The following is a 16,521-nucleotide window of genomic DNA, read 5'->3' on the forward strand; positions in this document are numbered from 1 at the left end:
TTCAAGCATAAGGGTGTCCACATGTGCACTTGGCACCAGGACACCCTAGGCCGCACTTCCATGATTGACTTTGTGGTCGTATCATCGGACTTGCGGCCATATGTTTTGGACACTCGGGTGAAGAGAGGGGCGGAGCTGTCAACTGATCACCACCTGGTGGTAAGTTGGCTCCGATGGTGGGGGAGGATGCCGGTCAGACCTGGCAGGCCCAAACGTATTGTGAGGGTCTGCTGGGAACGACTGGCAGAGTCCCCTGTCAGAAGGAGTTTCAACTCCCACCTCCGGGAGAGCTGCGACCATGTTCCGAGGGAGGTGGCGGACATTGAGTCTGAATGGGCCATGTTCCGTGCCGCTATTGTCGAGGCAGCTGATCACAGCTGTGGCCGTAAGGTGGTTGGTGCCTGTCGTGGCGGTAATCCCAGAACCCGTTGGTGGACACCAGTGGTGAGGGATGCCGTCAAGATGAAGAAGGAGTCCTATCGGGCCTTTTTGGCTCATGGGACTCCGGAAGCAGCTGACAGGTATCGGCAGGCCAAGCGGTCTGCGGCTCTGGCAGTCGCTGAGGCAAAAACTCGGACATGGGAGGAGTTCGGAGAAGCCATGGAGAACGACTTCCGGACGGCTTCGAAGAGATTCTAGACCACCATTCGGCGTCTCAGGAGGGGGAAGCAGTGCACAGTCAACACCGTGTATGGTGGGGATGGTGTGCTGCTGACCTCAACTCGGGATGTTGTGGATCGGTGGAAAGAATACTTCGAAGACCTCCTCAATCCCACCGACACGTCTTCCTATGAGGAAGCAGAGCCTGGGGATTCCACGGTGGGCTCTCCTATCTCTGGGGCTGAGGTTGCCGAGGTTGTCAAAAAGCTCCTCGGTGGCAGGGCCCCGGGGGTGGACGAGATCCGCCCGGAGTTTCTTAAGGCCATGAATGCTGTAGGCATGTCTTGGTTGACACGACTCTGCAGCATCGCGTGGACATCGGGGGCAGTGCCTCTGGATTGGCAGACCGGGGTGGTGGTTCCCCTTTTTAAGAAGGGGGACCGGAGGGTGTGTTCCAACTATCGTGGAATCACACTCCTCAGCCTCCCTGGTAAGGTCTATTTAGGGGTTCTGCAGAGGAGGATCCGCCGGATAGTTGAATCTCGGATTCAGGAGGAGCAGTGTGGTTTTCGTCCTGGTCGTGGAACTGTGGACCAGCTCTACACTCTCAGCAGGGTCCTTGAGGGTGCATGGGAGTTTGCCCAACCAGTCTACATGTGTTTTGTGGACTTGGAGAAGGCATTCGACCGTGTTCCTCGAGGAATTTTGTGGGGAGTACTCCGGGAGTATGGGGTATCGGACCAGCTAATTCAAGCTGTTCGTTCCCTGTATGACCGGTGTCAGAGTTTGGTTCGCATTGCCGGCAGTAAGTCGGACCCGTTTCCAGTGAAGGTTGGACTCCGCCAGGGCTGCCCTTTGTCACCAATTCTGTTCATTATTTTTATGGACAGAATTTCTAGGTGCAGCCAGGGCGTTGAGGGGTTCCGGTTTGGTGGCTGCAGGATTGAGTCTCTGCTTTTTGCAGATGATGCGGTCCTGCTGGCTTCATCAAGCCGTGAACTTCAACTTTCACTGGATCGGTTTGCAGCCGAGTGCGAAGCGGCCGGGATGAGAATCTGCACCTCCAAGTCCGAGTCCATGGTTCTCGCCCGGAAAAGGGTGGAACGCCATCTTCAGGTCGGGGATGAGATCCTGCCCCAAGTGAAGGAGTTTAGGTACCTTGGGGTCTTATTCACGAGTGAGGGAAGGATGGAACGCGAGATCGATCAGCGAATTGGTGCGGCGTCTGCAGTGATGCAGACTCTACATCGGTCTGTTGTGGTGAAGAGAGAGCTAAGCCAAAAGGCAAAGCTCACAATTTACTGGTCGATCTACGTTCCTACCCTCACCTATGGTCATGAGCTTTGGGTAATGACCGAAAGGACAAGATCGCGGGTACAAGCGGCCGAAATGAGTTTTCTCCGTAGGGTGGCTGGGCTCTCCCTTAGAGATAGGGTGAGAAGCACTGTCATCCGGGAGAGACTCGGAGTAGAACCGCTGCTCCTCCGCATTGAGAGGAGCCAGATGAGGTGGCTTGGGCATCTGGTCAGGATGCCTCCCGGACGCCTCCCTGGGGAGGTGTTCAGGGCAAGTCCGACCGGTAAAAGGCCTCGGGGAAGACCCAGGACACGTTGGAGGAACTATGTTTCCCAACTGGCCTGGGAACGCCTCGGGATCCGCCGGGAGGAGCTGGATGAAGTGGCCGGGGAGAGGAAAATCTGGGCCTCCCTGCTTAGGCTGTTGCCCCCGCGACCCAATCTCGGATAAGCGGTAGAAGATGGATGGATGGATGGATTTTTAAAATAAAATATTTAACAATAATCATTATCTGATTTTATTGTTGTCATGTTTTTAAAACATTTTTCTCAGTCCTTTAGACATTTCAAATATTGTAGCTATAAAAGCCTGATCGAGTACATACAGTGTGTACATTACTAGAAAAGCACACAGAGAGTACAGACCTCCGCCAAGCACCATAGTTCCCTCCATGTTGTGATTTACATCATAAATATCAGTCCTACATTTATTTTATGTCCAAATTTAGATTGCTAGCAGTGCTAACACGCTAATGTTAGCATGCTAACATCTAGCATAATAGTGGCAAGTGTTTATATATGTGTCTACCTAAGAAAATGGCTAAAAATGCTACTATGCTAACGCTACCATGCTAGCAATACAACTAGCATGATAGTGCTAAGTGTCTTCCTATGAAAATGGCTAAAGATGCTGCTATGCTAATGTTAACATGCTAGCAATGCTAACATTAGCATTTTAACACCTAGCATGATAGTGCTACGTGTTTATATATGTGTCTACCAAAGAAAATAGCTAAAAATGTTAAGATGCTAACATTAGCATGCTAACACCATGATAGCGCAATGTACCCGGAAGGCAAAACGTCCCGAATGAGTTAAGAATGTTGACTTTGGAACGGTCTGAATGGGTTGAGAAATGTGGAAGTAGCTAGAATGCTTTAGATCAAAGGCATTTTGCGTTCCGGAAGAAACAATGTGGGAATTTTTGTGCTGTGGCTAAAATAGCCTGAATGTCCTGAACGTGTTGAACAGTTTGATGTTGGAATGGCTTGAATGGGTTGAGAAATGTGGCAGTAGTAGCAGGTAATGATAATTAGGTAGTTGGAGGGAAAAGGCTGCAGTTTGGGAACATTTTCAATTTGGGGTTTTGGATCACCCCCAAAATTCAATCAGTTCTTCCATATCCCATTTCGGACCATTCCTGAATCTTTCATCCAAATCCATTCAGAACTTTGAGTTATTTTGAACACAAACAGACAAACAGATAAACGCGGGCAAAAAGCTAACCTCCGCGCTGCGTTTGCGCAAAAATGTGTGTGATGCTGCTCACAGCCACTAGGGGGCACATTTACATGTTGATCCCTCATTTATGGCAGTTACCTGGTTCCAGACTCGATCCCGACTGTGATGAATGAAGCTATAAACATGCGACAAACACCGAAATGCCATTTTCCTGAATAACTATTGAACTAATGTTGATATCCTGATGAACCCAATTGCTAACGGTATGTTTTCATGGTCAAGGAATCTAAAGATGTAGATGAAGTAATTGGAGGACTAATATTTATGCTGTAAATCACGACACGGGGCAACTATGGCACTTGGCGGAGGTCTGCGCTTTCCGAGTGCTTTCCAGTTGGTTAATTGGTTCCAGATCTGCCCGTGATAGGTGAATTTCCACAAAGTAGGATTCCTTATTCATCAATTGAATATTTTGGTAGTAGAGCATAGAAAACCTGTTTACAATCTTCTAAATACACTTTTTAACATCATTAGAGCCCTCTAGACATGAAATAACACCCCTATAGTCGCCTTTACACGCAATTTAGTAGACATAATCAGAGAAAATGAGACATGAATAAGACATAATATAGACTCACACGTTGCCTTGTTCTTTCTTTACTTCCTGTTCTGTGCAGTACTTCCTGCGGTGGCTACAGTCTCATCAATGTAACATTACTGACACCTCGTGGCCAGTGTAGAATACTGCATGTCATCACCATGACATAGTGAATTTGACGGGATTTGGCGAGGGATTGCTGTGCATTCCTAAATCGGTTGATCAGAATGTAGATGCAAATGGATGTCAATAACCTCAATAACCAACTTCCCGCGCTAATAACAACATGCTCAATTTACACATTTCGGAAGATTCGGAAACAAATGGTTTTGGACGTGTTGTCAAAGTGGTATCAATGTCTTATCAATGTTATCAAAGTGACCCGCAAGAGACGTGCTTCGCAAGTTGAAAAGTAAATTGTGTACATTGCATGGCAGCGGCATGGGACGGGACGACCCCTCCAGCTGTACCCTCCGGTTCTCCCGCTCATGATAGCCGTAGGAAGCCAGCACGCCCATCTCGCAATCGAAGCGAGTGGGAGCCCACACGCGGCACGTCCCCAGTGAGTGAAGCGTACGACAGCCTTGCATGAAGCGCAGCTAGCACGCACGAGTCTCACGCCGCACGTGGGTGTCGTGGATCACTTGCTCCACACCCCTCTGACAACCCGCTTCCTCTATGTGCTGGCCACGGCCAACAAATTTCACAATTGCGGAGGCCGTGAGTGTGGTCACACGTACGTCGGGATGCAACTCCCGCTTGAACGCCATCCCACTTGGTTCCAAACATAAAAAAAAAAAAAAAAAAAAAAACATATCACAAATTAACTTTCACTGCTGCGGGGCAACGATCAATTCAACAGACTCAAATGGTAAGAAAAACATGTACAGTAAATTTTGTCAAATCTGCCAGCTAACCTTTAGCCACCGCACACACACACATGCACACACACACACCCCCCACACACGCACACACACACATACGCACACGCACACACACACACACACACACACACTGTCCAAGGCCGTAAACAGAGCCAAGGTAAAAGTGAAAGCCAGTAAAAGGGATTGTATGGCAAAGTAAAGCAATCAATGCTCCATTCATTTTGCTGTAATTGTCTTTCTATTTTCATGTGATTGAGTGTTCAAGCTGCTTTCATTTCCCAGCACACCCATAAAAGAAAAAAAACATCTCTTTAGTGATGAAGTGCGCGGCAGCATATTGAGCATAATAAGCTGCATTCACCAAATACCTCCCAAAGCCCCCCACCCCGAGCGTGAGATGGGACAAAAACAAATCCCGCGTGACAACGAATGTGTCATAGAAACCTTGCAAGGATTGGATGCAAGATGAAACGCTTACATTGCAGTATAGCAACTTTAAGTCAACTCCTAGCTTAGCTTAGCATATTATAGCATTTTTTTAAAAAGTGAATTGTTAGCCTTAATGCTAGCATTTACACGGTTTAAAAGTCCTACTGGGGACACAGCGTGTGTGTAGCTTTAATGCTAACGAGCTATGTTTCTACAACCAGCGCGTGTCTCCAGCAAGCGCTAACGTGTACTTTATCCACATTTGTAACGCTAACAACAACATTAGCAACACTAGTGTAGCTATGTGATGCTAAAGTGCCAACATTACGCTCACTTTTTGACAGCGATGTCATGCTAGGTTAGCCTATTTGGGACCAAACTTGCTGCTCCCATGTCTGTAGCTGGCAGAGCTTTATTTTAGGATGTGTAGCGAAGCCTGCAGTTTGACTAATTTTACCAATTTACATTGAAAAATGTATTGTATTGTGTAATGTAATGTAATGTAATGTATGCAACATATGTATTTGTACATACACATATAGGTTGTGTATTTCTTGATTTAAGTACATAAATGATATGTTTATTATTATAATATACTAATACATATTATTTAATATCATCTATAAAATATCTATAATAAATGAATTGAATATAGTACATATAATTAAATAATGAATGTTATATCATATAAGTAGATGCTATTACTGATCATATAAATTCCTGTATGAAGTAATAATAATAATAATATGAAATATGATTAAATTAATTTATATACACCTACTGCGTCTATGGTATCGTACATCACATGCATGCATTATTGCATACAACAACATAAAACATGTGACATTATCGAGGGTCTGCCGCTTACTGATGGATAGTTGGCAGATTTCAATTGTATTTATTTACAATTCATGTCTATATAATAATAATAATAATAATAATAATAATAATAATAATAATAATTGATGTTTAAAGTATTACTTTTTAAAAAATAGTTTTATTTTAGAATGTGTAGTGAAGCCTACATCACGCGAAAACCTGAAACTTTTAAAGCCGAGCGTCGAGCTTTGTCTCCCGCTCACTGCCGATAAACAGGCTCTAGGGACACATTTTACTCTCATTCAAAAGGAACTTTTGCATAAGAGTGGACTTTTATGAGCTTTAACAACAGCGGGATGGAACTTTCAACTTTGGCATGACACTGAACGCACCATCAACGTGGAAGGTAGACGGAGCGTTTTCGGCCCATGTGGACCACCCTACTTCAGCTACAAATACACAAAATCATCATTTTCATTAATTTTAAGCTTTTATTTATAACATCCATCCATCCATCTTCTATACCGCTTGTCCTCATTCGGGTCGCGGGTATGCTGGAGCCTATCCCAGCTGCTTTCGGGCGAGAGGCGGGGTACACCCTGGACTGGCCGCCAGTCAATCACAGTATTAAGAACATTTTTATTTTTATTTTTTACGTTGCTATTTGTCATTTTTTATTATTTTACTTATTTATTTGTTATTGACGTCAAGGTTATTTTTATACTTTTTAAAGTAATTTTTATTTTGGATTTATTTGAATTATTGATTACACTTTTATTTAAGTCATTTGTATTTTTATTTAGTTTTTTCACATTTTTATTTAAGTCATTTGTATTTTTATTTATGTTGAATTATTTCTTGTGTTTTGATTTAACTTATTTATATTATTCTTTTTACACTTTTAAGATATTTTTGCTTGTATTCATTTTAATTATGTTGTAAACTTGTAAATTTAAAATTGTAATTATTTTATTATATATTCCACCTTTATTGAGGCTATTTTCATTTAAATTTATTATTTAAATGAAATTTTATTTAAATTTAAGTCCATTTTTAAAATGATTATTTATGTCATTTTATTTTATTTGACTATTTATTTTCGTATGCTATTATTTAAAGCATTTCTACTTTAAAATTGTATTATTTTTACACTTTTATTTAAGTCTTCAATATTTATTTATTTTGTATTATATGTTTACGTTTTTTTTTAATCATTTGAATTTTAGATTTATTTATTCCTTCATTTGGTTATTCTTCCTTTCCTAATACATTTATTCCAACCAAGCAAATGTATTTGCTCTTTGAAAAGGCCTATCATCTTCAGAGAGATGTCGAGACACACATGTACCGTACTGTACAGTAATTCCACGTCCAAAGTGCATTTTAGAAGAATTTCACATATTACTGTCATTAGCCACCAGTTTAAAAAGCGCTGGAATGAGTGGGATTGTGGTCGTGATGAAGCTAAAAGTGTTTCCAGTCCGGCAGCAAACACATCTTTCCCAAATCTTGCAGAAAGAGGAAGCATTGACATGCAAAGCGTCGTCGGCGCGGCAACGGAGTTGATGATTTTTCCAATGAGACTTCAATTTAGGCCCAAAAGCAAACATTTGCGTGGGAATGAGGAGATAATTAGCAGCAGGGGGATTTCATCAGCAGGCCACAAGACAAACAAGCCGGCATCATCGAGATTCCATCAACGCTTTTTCAACATCGCTACTAAACATCTTTTCCTTTCCAGCGCCGCACACGTAATCATCCCATCTAACAGAAGAGTTTGTAAAATATCATTTTCTCGAGCGCCACTCAGTGAGGACGACTGGCGCAGGTCGACGGGTCAAGCGTGAAGGAGGTCCCGGACGCTCGCGTCTACGCTAACGCTTCATGTTGGGAACAAGTAGGCGTCACAGAAAAGATTTAGCGGATGAAAAGGACACATTTGACGTCATCAATTACCAGCAGGCGTCGATAGGACCTGGCAGGACAGCTCTATTCCGACCAGATAGGACAGCTCTAGTTGGGAGTCTACCTTAGAGGATAAATACTTTGCATCCTGCACAAACCGCTCAGACTAGAGCTGTCCTATTTAGTCAGACTAGAGCTGTTCTATCTAGTCTAGTCATGTCCTATCTTGTCTTTTAAGACAGCCTGAACAGACCAGCTGCCATCCATTCGATGCCCTGATAGCATGTCAGTTGCTAAAGTTTGCATAATCACAGGATTTTGCCCTGCTTACTTCCTTCAGGCTTCTCATTGGCTGCAACGGCCTCTAAGGAGGGCTTTGTAGCGCCACCTGCTGCACTGGAATGCAATGGACAGCTGGCAAATTCATTTTACTGAGCGATCCTATCCGGCTTGACCCTAAACCAGGGCCTTTCAAATGGTCTCAACCTGGGACACATATTTTCCGATGGTCATTAAGCAGCAATAATTTGTATTAATTTTCTTATTTTTTTTACACTCTTATTTAAGTCATTTTTTTGTTTTGATTTTTTTCCCCACTTTTAAGTCATTTTAATTTGAATTTATTTAAATTATTTTTTTTTACACTTTTGTCATTTTTTAAAATTTATTTTGCATTTTTTTAAAACTTTATTTGTTTATATTATTTGTTTACACTTTGATTAAAGTGATTTTTATTTTCATTTATTTACTGTTTTTACACATTTAAGTCATGTTCATTTTTTTTACACTTTGCCATTTATATATATATTTTTCCCCTTATACTTAAGTCATTTTAAACCTTTAATAATTTTTATTTTGCACTTTATTTTAATGAGTTTATTTTAATGCCGTAAAAAACGGTTTTAACATTTTTCATTTTATTTATATTTTTAAAGTTATTTTTAACGTTTTTATTGATTCAGTCATTTTTTAAGTCACCGCTGCGTCCCCCCCCCCCACACACACAACACACACCAGCTAATGTGTAAATAAAGCCGGGTCCCGGTGGATGGGGCAACTCTCGCCGTTCTGCAAGCCAATGAGTTGGCCCTCACCTTCTGGCGACTTTTCTTCTCTTCTACCTTGTTGATGGCGTCCGTGCGGTGCTTGGTTCCTAGTGTCTTATTTTCAGCCATTGTAAAGCAGGAAGTTGTTTATTCCAGCGCTCTGGTCGAGACTTCCAGTCAAGGGCGCGCATTTGTGTGCAGCCACAAAAGCTCCGGCGAGTTTGTGAGTCTTTGTGGCAAAAAGACGATAATAAAAAACGTTGGCGGTGCTCTCACAGAGGGGCCGTAATCTCTGGCTAATTAGCTTCCAGTTTGGGCATTATGCCGGCACGAGGCGGCGGCACGGCGGTCTCGTATCGCAAGGTTATGCTAACAGCAGTGAAAGGAAGGGGAGAAAGCGGCAAATAAACAAACAGAAAAAAATAAAACGGCGGGGTTTGGCGGAGAGCGGAGCCTTTAAGAGGTCAGAGGGGAGGAAGACAATGTGGTAGCACAAAACAATCCGCCATTCAGTAACTCGGTTAAGAGGGGAAGGACGAGGAGAGTTCTCGTTAAGAGACGTCCTATTTCCGTCGCTAGCAACGCACTTCATGCACGTGCCTGCTTTTCACACAATATATCCATCCATCCATTCATTCATTCAGTCATCCATTTTCATGCCGCTTGTCCTCATTTGGGAAGCCAACAATCCAGCCCCTAATACGTACTGTATATACACATTTACTGTATATCATGCTGTCCTGGTATAATACTTTCAAATATGCTCAAAGACCAGTCATGATGAAGTCAGCTCACACAAAGCGTTAACTTTGCTTGAAGGCATTTTTAATTCGTTTTTAATGATATTTTACAGTTTTATAATTTTTTAAACACTTTTGGAGGTCATTCTTATTTCTTTTTATTGTTGTTTTACTTTTATTGAAGTCATTTTTAGTTTGTATTCATTATTTTTTACACTTTTATTGAAGTCATTTGAAATTTTGCTTTCATAATTTTTCTATGCTTTTATTTAAGTCATTTAAACATTTTATTGTAATTTTTATGCTTTTAATTAATTCATTTTTATTTGTATTATTATTTTTACATTATTATTAGTCATTTTAAATTTGATTTATTTTTTTATTATTTTTTCCACTTTTATTGAAGTCATGTTTATTTTTTTTTATTATTTTAGACTTTTATTTAAGTTTTTTCTTTTTACACATTATTTAACTCATTTTTATTAGATTTATTTGCATTCTTTTCTATACTGCTATTTCAATTTTTTTATTTAACACTTTTATATAAGTCTTAGATTCATTTAGTTTGTTTTTTATGCTTTATTTAAGTCACGCTTCATTTAAAATTGTATATATATCTATATATAAATATTTAATATAAGTTCATGAAATGTTTTAATCTGCTGTATCTCATTGTGACCACTAGATGACAGTGTTTTGCGTGTGACGTGTTTTGTGGCGACTTTTTAGCGCAAAACACAGCCGACCAGGCTATGAGCTAAGTATAAGTTTCCATGGGGATACAGCTGCTTTCAAAGAGAGCTACCTTCGCTGAAGACTCGCTAACCCACTGAACTCGCTTCACACAATACCCACACAGCGTCTACGTGACAGCACGAGTGAGCAAAACAATGACAAGGACCCACGCTGGACTAATAAACCCGACTGTTTACTAATGAGGCACAGCTGCACACACCGCGCCACTGGAGTAAAGCGACTGGCTGCCGCTTAGCCCCCGCAGGAAGTACAGCCTAACAAAATAAGAGTGCAGGACAGGAGGTGACAATTCCTGTCGGGAGCGGGCGTTGGGGATTATAAAAACGTACAAATACGTCTTTGGTATTGAATGAGTTCATTAAACACAAATGAAAATGTGTTTTTTCCCGCTGATTGCGGCTCGTAGTGTCGCTTCATTGTGAAGTGTGTTGAATATGACGCAGGAAGCGAAGTAACGGGGCACCTTTTGACACGTGTGTTGTGTTGAACGGAGCTCATTGTGCTGTGCAGGTGTTCCTAATGAAGTGTCCGGCGCAGGGAAGTGTCAGCTCCATCGCGCGTCAACCTCCTAAGAAGCTGGTGTCCGGGGTTTTCCTGCACGCGTGATTGACAGCTTCCCAGGACGGGAGCATAGTGAACGCTACCTACTTGCGCTGACGGCTCCTGCCTTCCACCTGTGCAGCGACGAGTCTAAAAGTAGGCGCTCCAAACCCTCTCACAGCCTCTTCAGCGCTCTCTACTCTCTTCCATCACTTTACCATGCAGCAAAAAAAAAGCACCTTTTCCCCTCATAATGGGATTTAGCGCCTATATTCCATCATGCGGCGTGCCCCCCAACCCCCCCACTGCCAATCTGCTGAGGCGAGTTGAGTGAAATTGCTTTGAAATTGCTAGGTGAGTGTCCTATAGGTGACTTACTGTACTTAACGAGCACCACAAGAAGAAAAACAACACGCCACACTATTTTTATCTTTTATCACTACATATACTGTATACAGTATATATACTGCATACATACGGCGGCTTCAAGCTAAAGCAGAGATGAAGACAGACGTACACCTGCACTTACACTTTATTAGGTACACCTGCACCATCTCAGGGTGTCACCACGGGTGTCCAAACCTTTTCCCAGAGAGGGCCACATGGTGAAAATGAAACTATTTAGTAAAGCAACTCATGTAGATATGCTAAGACGTTGCTTATTTCATCTCAGCTTATAGCTGAAAAAACATGATTTCAATCAACTTCACTCTTTTTCCCCCCTTTTTTGCTCTTTTTTTTCCCACTTTGCCAACGATTTCAACTTTCTTTCTGTAAACGTTCTTCTTAAAATTTTATGACTAAATATTTTGACTTATTGTGTTTTGTTTGTCATCATATTAGGATAAAAAATAGCATTTCATTCATAATTAAAGTCTTTTAAACTAAAATGACATTATATGTCCTGATATTATTATTCTGATAAAATTGCAACTTTTTCTTTGTCAGAATACAACTTTTTTTTCTAAATATTTTGACATTATTCTCATAAAATTTCTGCTGTTTTCTTTTTCAATTTTCCAACTATTTCAGCGTTCTTCTTGTACATTTTCTGCTTGTAATTATAACTTCATTCCCATAATATTTTAACTTTATTGTCAAAGCGTCCCCAACTAGGTTTTGTATGTTTTTAGAATAGTCCGACTTTTTTAAAAAAATCAGGTTTTAATGGTATGCTAGGAAAATGATGTTATTTTTGCCTTTTATTATATATTATGGCGTTATTCTTGTAAATTTACGACTTTTTCTCCTAATATTTAGATTTTATTCTCGAGAAATTGCTGATGATTTTTCAACTTTTGCTGCTGTTGTGTTTGTTTTCTTCTTCTTCTGTCTGTAAATTTTCTTCTTGTAATACTAACACTATGCCCCATAATATTTAGACTTTATGCCCATAATATTATAATTACATAATTACAATGTAAATTATTATTGTAAAAAAAAAAATCTTGTTAGATTTCAACTTCTTTCTTTTAATATTTTGACTTTAGTCTGATAAAATTACTGCTGATTTTTTCTATTTTTGTTCTGGTTTTTTTTTTGTTTTCTTGTTAAATCATATTTTTAGAAGGTGCCGTGGGCCAATTGAAAAACAGCTGCAGGCCCTAGGCTGCACTTTGGACACCATATATATGTTCCTAGTATTATAATACCATTACAGACTGTTACTTTTTTCACTTTTGGCTTGTTCCTGCCAGGTTGGGCCTGGTTTTTCCAAGGCTGTCCTTCCTGATACAGTGGCTGGGAATCGAACCCAATCCTGTTGTCCATTTGTATCTCCGACGGTAGAACGCTGCACTAAAGTATCCCATGTGACTAATTATGGACGTGAAGATGTTACCTTCTCCAGGCCTGAAAAGGAACCGTTTCCAAACAAAAGCAGAACCTTTCATGGTACAAGTGCTCGGTGGGCGTGTCTTGCGGCCCGTGAGCCGCAAGACAAAAAGGTCTCGAGTCTTAATTGTCCTGCCTGGCCGCCTCGTCACCGCTGAAGGTCAGCGCCGTCTCTCACCCTGTCACGCGGCGACAGGTGAGGTGCGAGGTGATTGACATCCAATCAGCCGTCTTTGTGCACACACGCACAAAGCCAGGAGGCGTGCTTGGAATGGCGCTGCTATTTACAACATTCCTTGACGCGGACACAATGGCTTTTACGGTCACAAAGGCACGTACTGCGCTTGGACCAAGTCTTCAACATAATGTCTCTAAAGACGTCTCTTTCTGGCGACGGCGTGGAATAATGACTCCCCTGAAGGGAACAGGAAGTGCTGCCTGCTTAGAAACTGTCGTAACTGAGCTGTGTGACGCAGCCGTCAAAGAAATATGAACGCAGGACAAGTACAAAGAGACACACTGGACGGTTAGCGAGGGGAACATTGAAATCACATCAGGACCAAGAAAGCAAAGATTATCCTGGTATCTGCTGGTGGACGGAGCTCTTCCCCCATCTAAGGCCAAAGATAAACCAAGTGTACTTCTTAACTAAAAACTCTTACCAGTCTCAACTTCCTGTTCTGATCTTGTTCTACATGTTGACATCCAACTGGACCAGTATAATGGGTCCTGGTCTCTCCTGGTGTATGAAGCGCTTCCTACGCTCTAAGGCCAAAGACAAAGTCTTATTTGCAACTTTTATGAATTTCTTGTCTCCCTCTCAAGGATGTCTGACCGGGACAGCAGCTATGCTACAATCAGAACCAGATCAGGACCAATGAATCAAAGACTACTTATTTTTCCAGATTTAGTATTTTAGGATTTGATGCATTAGCCTCACGTACTGTACTCAGGTCTCAGCTGCACTCCTCACCCTGCAGTGTTTGCTGCTCGGTGTGTCTCTAATTGCCGCTTGGGGACAAATCACTTTTTTTTAACTGAATTGAATTGAAAATTAAGGCCAATGAGAACCGAGTCTTCTAAAAACCTTTTCCAGTGTGAACTTTTTGTCTCCAGTTGTCTGCTTTCTATCGCAGGGAAACCAGGTTCAGACCAGACCAGGACCAATTAGAAACCTCTTCTTGTAATCTTGAGCCAAAAATGAATCAAAGTCTTCTTCCTAACTAAAAAAAAAAATCAGATTGTGTCCTCCAGTTATAAACATCCTGTCACAAGGAGACCAGGTTGAGAGCAGACCAGGATCAACCAGCAAAGCACCAAATCAAAAGATAACCAAAAACGAAAAACTCTTTCCAACGTAACATCCTGCAGCCTCCAAGTCCTCTAGTTCCCAAGATCAACCAGCCTAGACCAGATGGGAGTGTCCTGGTCTCTCCTGGTGTAAGGAGCTTCCTCAGGTCGAAAGCCAAACAGACCAAGTCTTCAAAACTCTTGGCAGTGAGAATTCTTACAAACCCAAATGCAAATAAGGACCCAATCAAGCCACCGGTCCTTTGGTCACCTGATGTGTGGATTTGCTTTTAAGATGCGGATCAGAGTCACCGGATGCGACGATCACTTGGAAGAGAAGCGCGAGCACCGCCTTTGTTGAGCGAAAGGGCAGCCTGGCCTTGGCCAAACAAGCTGTGCGGGGGGCTAAGTTCTTTCAAAAGACGTCCGAGGCTTTCAAGTCTCACAAAACCTGCTTCCCCTTCTTTTGTGCTTGCTCGGCTTTCACTTTCACTTCCATTTCCATCTTTCTTTTTGCTCACATAGACATCCTTCGCTCAGGTGCACTGCTGCTAACTGACGGAGATTTATCTACCGCAATTATTTTCTGTCATGGCCCCTCTGACATGAAACCTTGAAAATGATGTCTTCATCTGTACAAAGCACTCTATGAGTTGCTGGCACCGGCATCCTGTTTAGTCTTCTCCGTCTCATGGAATGATTTTCTCAGGGCAAGGGCCCAAAACACACTTTGATTGGAGGGCTAGCGCACGGCCGCGCTGACATGAACATCAGCTTTTTTTACGGGAGGAGAAGCACCGGTGGGGACAATTTGGATGAGCAGTCAGTTATTCGTGCGGGATCCTCAAAAGATTCTTACGCATCCGCCGCCAGTGATGTGTGATACCACTGATTTTATTTCCAATTCAATGCTGAGTAAAATTCAGGCTGGTATCGGCGATATCGATCCAATACCGATATTTTATGTGATTGTTTCTGGTAAATTTTAAAAAGTGGCGTAATTCATATAATAGCGTAAAGAATACTAACGATTGTAATTATTAAATAAACTTAACTCATTCAATCCCAGACATTTTTCAAAAGTCAACCGCTTCAGCAGCAGCCATTTTCAGACCATTTTGACTGATCTTTCTTTTTAAACATGGAACCTACCATCTTTCATCAGAAAAAAAACATAAATGTTTGTTTCTACCTTTTTCTGTTCTTTAGTAATCAGCAGTAGTAAATAGGTATGTTTCAGGAAAATGTCAGTTCCCAACTAAAAAAAGGGAGAAAGCCGGCTTTTTGTGAAAAGATACATTTCAAGCACAACTTTCACTTTCACACAAATATTTTCTACTTTTGTGACAGCTCAAATATCGAAGCAACTGTACCACAACATAAACAACACAAAAAGGGGTTGTTTTACATCAAAATAGCAACTGATTTGCAAATATAACATCATGAAACTATTTGCAATTTTCACCATTGGAACTGAACTATGCGTGTGTGCATGTGTGCGCACGCGCATATGGACACGCACATGGACGCTACATTCCTCCACGCTCCCTCACTTCCTCCTTCCTGTCATGTGTGATTTGTCCATCCACATGATCTCTGCCAAACTCTTATCAAATGCACTTCTGCCGCCTTGTGGCAGTTTTTAATGCCTTAAAATTGCTCCGAAGTGAAATGCATTAGTTGACATTTCCCTCTTTTTGCTGCTTGCGCAACCCCCAAAGACGTATAAATACGTTGTTGGGATCGGGCGTTCGGGATTATAAAATATATAAATATATATAAATACATCTTTGGTATTGAATGAGTTAAGAACTACTATAAGAATGAAAACTCCGTTTACCATCCATGATCCTTTCAACAGACAAACATGACCTCAAATGACCAAAGTATCAAAAGTATCCATATTTTGATTTGAGAATCGATGTAGAGCTGGTATTGGAAGTACCAATATTTCAGTATCGATCTGCACATCACTATCCGCCGCCGCCTGCCGCCGCATCACCACGCACCCAATTAGAGTACGCGAGTGCTTCCATTACGGCGCACCATTTGCACTCCCAAGCAAAAAGGGGAGCTTCTACTAGCAAAATGTGACGTGACAGTTTAATCAATGGTGCAAAGCAACAATTCAGACAAAAGCTTTTGTGTGCTGAGGGATTACCTCGCGAGGTGCAGACTGTGTAGCAATTAGCACTAGCGGAAGCTTGTAATCGTCCTAGCTAGGGCATCAAACGGCGGCATTAAGGATGGGAACATGGCAGCAGGTGTGTTAGCAGCAAAAAAATAAATAAAGCTCAGTAAGCGAGAACGCATCGTTGTGGTGGG

The 16,521-nt window shown here is 41.7% G+C and overlaps 1 protein-coding gene across 9 annotated transcripts in view; it reads right to left on the reverse strand.

Moving 5' to 3' along the window:
- The window catches only part of sdk2b (sidekick cell adhesion molecule 2b), a 331,862-nt gene that overhangs the window by 120,353 nt on the left and 194,988 nt on the right, over window positions 1-16,521 (reverse strand). The window contains exon 1 of one of the 9 annotated variants that reach the window (XM_054800275.1): window positions 9,086-9,856. The exons of the other annotated variants lie outside the window; for them this stretch is intronic. The gene's annotated coding sequence lies outside the window, so the exon portion shown is untranslated. Of the gene's footprint in view, window positions 1-9,085; window positions 9,857-16,521 lie in introns of those variants that run through there. 9 annotated transcript variants of the gene reach the window in all.

This window comes from Dunckerocampus dactyliophorus, chromosome 15 (genome assembly GCF_027744805.1).
Source record: "Dunckerocampus dactyliophorus isolate RoL2022-P2 chromosome 15, RoL_Ddac_1.1, whole genome shotgun sequence".
NCBI classification, from domain to species: Eukaryota; Metazoa; Chordata; class Actinopteri; order Syngnathiformes; family Syngnathidae; genus Dunckerocampus; species Dunckerocampus dactyliophorus.